Here is a 6,575-nt window from a genome sequence, read left to right on the forward strand (position 1 = left end):
TTTTTATACATTTTTTATTTTAAATTTATTTTCATGAAAGTTTACAGAGACTTTCGATTTCCATTCATTCATTGATGCACTTTTCTCCCTGCCCAACCCTCCCTCCCAATTCGCTTTTCATTTTGAAAAGTAAAAGAAAAAATTCTTTCATTGTTATTCAAACCCTCCCCCCAAGTCCACTCCACTATGCTACCTTCGTTCTGGAATCCTGTCATAACAATAATACCTAATCATGTCAGCCCTCTTTTATAACAGTGTCATTATGCCATATTTGTCTTTTTGTGACTGAGATATTTCACTCAGCATAATGTCCTCCAGGGTCATCCATTTTGTATAATAATTCATGAGTTCCTTGTTTTTCAATGCTGCATAGTATTCCATTGTGTGAATACACCACAGCTTCTCTATCCATTTGTTTGCTGATGGGCACTTGGATTGTTTCCAGCTCTTTGCTATTATGAACAAAGCCGAAATAAACATTGATATGCATGTATCTGTTGGGTGGCAGTTATGGTTTCCTTAGGATATATTCCCAGTAGTGGAATTGCTGGATCAAATGGTATTTCTATTTGCAACTTTTTTTAGAAAACACCATATAGCCTTCCTTAGTGGTTGCACCATTTTACACTCCCACCAACAGTGAATAAGTTTCCATTTTCTCCACAACCTCGCCAGCATTTGTTGTTTTCTATTCTGTTCAATTTTGCTATTCTTACTGGGATGAGATGATATCTCATAGTTGTTTTGACTCTAATACTTCTTCTCCTTACAATGTTGTGGCCCAGTGGTGATAAATTTTTATTTCTTGATTTTGAGATATAATCCATATTGAGGGTTAAATTCTTTGATTTTATGTAGTAAGTGCTTCAAGTCTTCTTCTCCTTCCTTTTGATTTACTACCTCTGAAAACCCACTGGTGAGCCAACTGTGAGTTGGTTACAACTCGATGGTACTCAGCAATAACATTGACCTTTCCCTTTCTTTTTGTATTATGTTATTGATATCTCTCAGTTCTTCTTTATTAGCAAGAAGCTGTGCTGCAATCCCAAAGGTATATGGTTTGAGATCACCAGTGGCTCCATGGGAGAAGGATGAGCAGTTTTCTCCTGTGCAATTAACTGCTTCTGGAAACCCACTGGAGGGTCAGTTATGGGTCAGTTCTGACTCAGTGGTACACAACAAACAACAACAACCCTCATGCAAAATCAATTAAACCTGCTAAAGAAGATAGTGGAATACTATGCAGCACCCAGGAACAATGATTTAAAAAAATAATATGTAACATGGGAAAGGCTAAAGAGCATTATGCTGAGTGAACTAATTCACGCTCATAAGGACAAATACTGCATAAGATCATTAATGTAAAAATGGAAGGACAAATAATAAGATGTTCATGGATACCAGAGAGGTAAGGGGAGGGGATAGGCAGGCTGAGGGAGGGAGGGAGGGTGAGCAGGTCACGGAGTTATGGTATTTGGTGGCTGAAGGGAGGGGGTGAAGGAATCAGGAAAGATTCAGTGGAGACCTGAAGAGATGGGGTAATAGTGATCATGGATCAATGGCAACTTTATAAGACACAGTGTAAGAATTTGTGGAAAAATTGCACCATATGGATAAATCAAAAGCAAATTCTTCTGAACGATACATGTCAGTCACAAAAGGACAATTATGGTGCAAGGCCACTAATATAAGAAAGCTAAGGGAAGCTTTCTGTATCCAGACAATTGACTTTGGCCATTAGCAGGGTTGAGGGGGAGGGAAAGGGGAGTAAAACATAATAAATTGGTAAGTTGGGTGAAAGGAAAGTCAATACACAATAGGGGTTGATTTGACATTGTAATTACTTAATTTAATTAATCAATGATAATAAATATATGAAACAAAATGTCTATGAATGTATGAAAAAACAATATGATTTGTAAGCCTTCACTTAAATGAAAAATAAATGATTTTTTTTTTTAAAAATAGAAGATACATTGACTTTAAAGGATATCTGGCAAAACACATTAGGCCATAAAGATGTCCTGGGCCGAAACAAAACCCCAATGCCCTCAGACTAAACATTCCAAGTGATAAAATGTGTTTCATTTAACTGTCAAATATTCTTTGTGATATAGAGAGAATTTATTATTCTTTTTAATGGACCGGTGGCCCCCTAGCGTTTTTCCCCACAGTCACTGAAGCTCATGGATGATATAAATGATGTTGTTGTTGTTAAGTGCCGTCGAGTCATAGACGACTCATAGTGACCCTATGAACGAAAGACCTGAACAATTGTATAACTTTCATCATTTTCCCAAGTTCATAGGGTTTAGCTATTTCTGAAGTGGATGCCACTCCTGCTTTCAAGCTTGTTTTGATCAGGAGCTCCACCAAACACTGTCCACCATGGGTAACCATTATAGCATTTGATGCTATTATTTGATTAATGATACTAAAGAAAAATGTTCTTGACTTCGTAAGAATTTCCATGTAGAGACTGAATCAAAAAACTCTTAGAATTGTATCTCTAAACTTTGGGTTAGAGTGAAGTTTGTTGTTGTAAGTTCTGGTTCTCAGCACATTTTTCTAAGTATTTGTTTATGAAATGTGAATAACTTTATGTGGTTTTTTGGTTTTAAAAAATACATTAATGACCTTTGGAGGTTTCCAACAGTGTTGTTTATATTCCTTAAAATGGCAGATCTGCAGAAGATAAGTGCTTCCCTAATTAGAGCCAGAGATGAGCTGGGAAAGGGTGGGACTCCATGAAAGGATGCTTTGGCCCTTTACTCCCCTCATAAACGTCCACCCCTAGTGCTGTTCTTTCTCAAAGGAAGAGGAGCAACTGAGAGATCATTTATCTTTTTACCGAGTAAGGAGGTTCAATGTGGTACAGATAGTACCAAAGCATTGATAAGCCCTGGTAGACCCCTACAGTGAAAAGAAAAAACAAGTACCCTTACAGACAGCATTCATGACACTTTCATTCATAGATACTTGACTGATTTTGATTTTAAAACACTACCAAAATTTTTATAAGTTTTTACTTTGGAGAACTCTTTCAACAGGCTGTTTTCCCAGGTCACGTCATTCTCACTGTACCTCAAGGTTACCGTGTGTTTCTCTCACGCAGGCCTCTACTTTATCCCCCAACAGAATGTGCACATTCCCATCTCTGCCTTAGCTCTAACTTCTCCTGCTTGGAATGAACACTTCTATCTTCATCTTGACATTGACCTAGTCAGTCATGTCCCAGCTCAAACTTGCTTGTCCAAGCATTTCCCCATCCACCCAACCTGTTTCCACCTAACTCTGTTCACATCTATGATCTCATCCCTTCATTATAGTAGAATGTTTGGTGACAGCAACAGCCGTTGTTATTTTATCCAATGCCTGCTGCTAATGACATAAATTCTTTCTCCTTTGCAGAAACAGTCCATCACCCATTTAATCTTATTTCCCTGATGTCTATTTCATAATAAATTGTCATTAAGCTGAACAGGTTTCAGTGGAAGCTCCAAACTAAGATAGGCTCAGAATAAATGTCTGATGACCCACTTACATAAATCAGTCGATGAAAACCCCAGTGATAATAAGGGAACGCAAATTCACAATCAATCCTGAGATTGACCCAGAGTCAGACAGCAGATTTTTTCACTGTTGTTGCATCGCGAACAAGTGATCATCTAGTTAAAAATGGTTTGCTGTTTTTATGTATCATCAAATTGCCTGTAACTCATAGCAACTCTATGTACAACAATACATAGTATTGAAGCCTGCTCTGTCCCAAGCCAGTCACACTGACTCTGACACACCTAATACATGTCCAGTTACCATAACAAATCATCTCCTCTGAGGTCTTCCTCTCCTGTGTTGTCCCTCCACACATCCAAGCATGGTGTCCTTTTTCAACGACTGGTCTCTCCTGGCTGTGTACCCAAATAATGTGAGATGGAGCTTGAAAATCCTAGCCTCCAAGGAGAAATTTGATTTCACCCTCTCCAAGACAGATTTATTTCTTTTCTTGGTGGTCCATGGTATGTTCAAGACTCTTCTTCAGCACCACAACTCAAAGACATCAATTCTTTTTCTGTCATCCTTAGTCATTGTTCAAATCTCTAATGCATAACAAGTAATTGAAAGACTATGGCCTGGATTAGGTGCACCTTAATCTCTAGACTGATATTGTTGCTCTTTAGAATGTTGGAGAGGTCCCATATAGCAGGCTTTCCTAATGCAATTTGTCTTTTGATTTCCTAACTGCTGGTGCCAAGGGTGTTGCTTGTGAAACCTAGCAAGTTGACATTGTTAACAACCTCAATCTCTTCTTTTCTCTTTTCCATCCATCATGGTGCTGCCAATTAGTCAAGTGTTGAGACTTTTTGTTTTGTTAAACTTAAATCCATATTGAAGACTACAGTCCTAGACCTTCTGCAGCAAATGCTTCAGGTCCTCCACCTGTTAAAAATGGTACACTTCAATAAAACATTTCAGTGATCCTTCCTTATTACACTTTTCGGTGGTTGTCCCAATACAGTAAAAGCTGTTTGGAAGAGGAATTGTGTTACAGTTGGAAGACTAAGAAAAGCCTTAGATTTTTTTTCTCTCATTCACATATTTAAACACTAGTGTTAAAAAAAAACAAACAAAAAAACAAAACACTAGTGTTTGTATACATTTGTTTTCTTGTAAGAAAAATGTGATACCTCTTTTAAAAAATATAGTTAAAAAATCGTACAGAAAAGCTCTACTCCGTGACGCACAGGAACACCATAAGCCAGAACTGATGCAATAAAAATGGGAAACAATCTTCAGTCAAACCACTCTCCAATTTTAACCTCATTCTCAGTTGACTACTTTTGTTCACATTTTTTTTTGCATAAACATGCATTTCTAGTTTCTTGAGTTGAAGCACAAAGGGGCTTCTCTTCTAATTGTTTCCCTTGGGGTTTATTTGGAAGAGCTATGAATAAGTGTAGCTGAGAATATAATCTGAGAAGCCAGAATATTGGAAGAAGAAATCAGATTTAGAATAGAAGACCTGCAATATGCAGTTGACACAACTTTGCTCTTTTACAATGAAGAGGACCTGAAGCACTTAGTGATGAAAATCAAAGGGTATAGACTCACCACTTAAAAAGAAAAAGATTAAACCTCCAGAGAAGAAAACAAAAATCTCAGCTGAGCCAATGAACATCGTGATAAACAGAGGAAAGATTGAAATTGACAAGAATTTCATTTTACTTGCATTCAGGCAACAACTATGTAAACAGCAGTCAAAGAACTACATTGGGCAGATCTGACGCAAAAGGCCTCTTCAGAGTGTTAGAAATCAGAGATGTCACTTTGAGGACTAAGGCTGAACTGACTCAACTCATGGTGATTTCAATCTCCTCATATGGAAGTAAAAGCGAGACAATGAATAAGGAACACCAAGAAAGAACGGATGCATTTGAGTTGTAGTGTTAGAAAAGAATTTTGGGGTGTTTTTGTTTTGTTTTAATTTAAAGAATTTTAACTATACCATGGTAGCAAGGAGTTTTGCTGCAAACCTAAATACTTGAAGTTCAAATACCTCAGCTGTTTCATCGGAGACAGATGGGCTCATACAGCTTATAGCCTCTGGAAACCTGTTGAAGGGTTCAGCTATGAGTCAATTCCAACTCAATGGTACAGAACAACAACAAAAACCAAAAGAAACAATGAATATATCTTGGAAGGAATATTCTTGGAAATACAGATGGTGAGACTTGATTTCATGTACTTTTGCCCTATTATCAGATGGAGTTAGTAGCTGGAGAAGGACATAGTGTTTGGTAAAGTCAAGAAGGAAGATCACAAACCAAATGGACTGACATAGTGACAACTAAAAGGAGCTAGGATATACCAAGGATTGTGAAGATGATGCATGTCCAAGTATTGTTTCATACTGTTTTACATAGTGTCACTATAAATCAGCACAGACTCAACTATAAATCAGCACAGACTCAAAGACATCTAACAATATGATATTTTTTTATCCTAAAATGAAAACTATTACTTTTTTGGTGCTTGTGATCCTAATACCTAACTTGCTGTTGTTGTTATTATGTGCTGTCGAGTTGCCTGCAACTCATAATGACCCTAGAGTCCGGAATATTGCAGATGACAGCAAACATTTAGAGAGTCTAACTGAGGCAAGTTTATACTCCCCCAAAGCTAGCTTTTTGTTATTGTTTAGAACATGTGCTATTTATTGAAATTCTATATAAGCAAAACACACTGGTGTTGGTTCTGTATTAGTTTACCCCTGAGCACAAATTCCAGAATTCTGTACTAAAGCTGACTTAAACAAAAGATTTCTCTATTTTTGTTTCTTCCCTATAAACTTACTTATTTAATTACATTTAATTGTATTAAATACAATTTAATATCTATAGATAATAAGTTTAAAGGTAGAGTCTCCTAGGGGTCAATGAGGACATTAAAGGCTCAAGGTTTTCTATCTTCTCACTGTATCTTCTTGAAGTTATTTGTGGTTACAACATGGCTATCGTTGCTTCAGGTACTGTCAGTAATTGTGTCCATCCCTGAAGCCAGGGTCAAAGGTTGTC

This window comes from Elephantulus edwardii, unplaced genomic scaffold (genome assembly GCF_000299155.1).
Source record: "Elephantulus edwardii isolate Elephantulus edwardi_28Jun2011 unplaced genomic scaffold, EleEdw1.0 scaffold00099, whole genome shotgun sequence".
Classification (NCBI taxonomy): domain Eukaryota; kingdom Metazoa; phylum Chordata; class Mammalia; order Macroscelidea; family Macroscelididae; genus Elephantulus; species Elephantulus edwardii.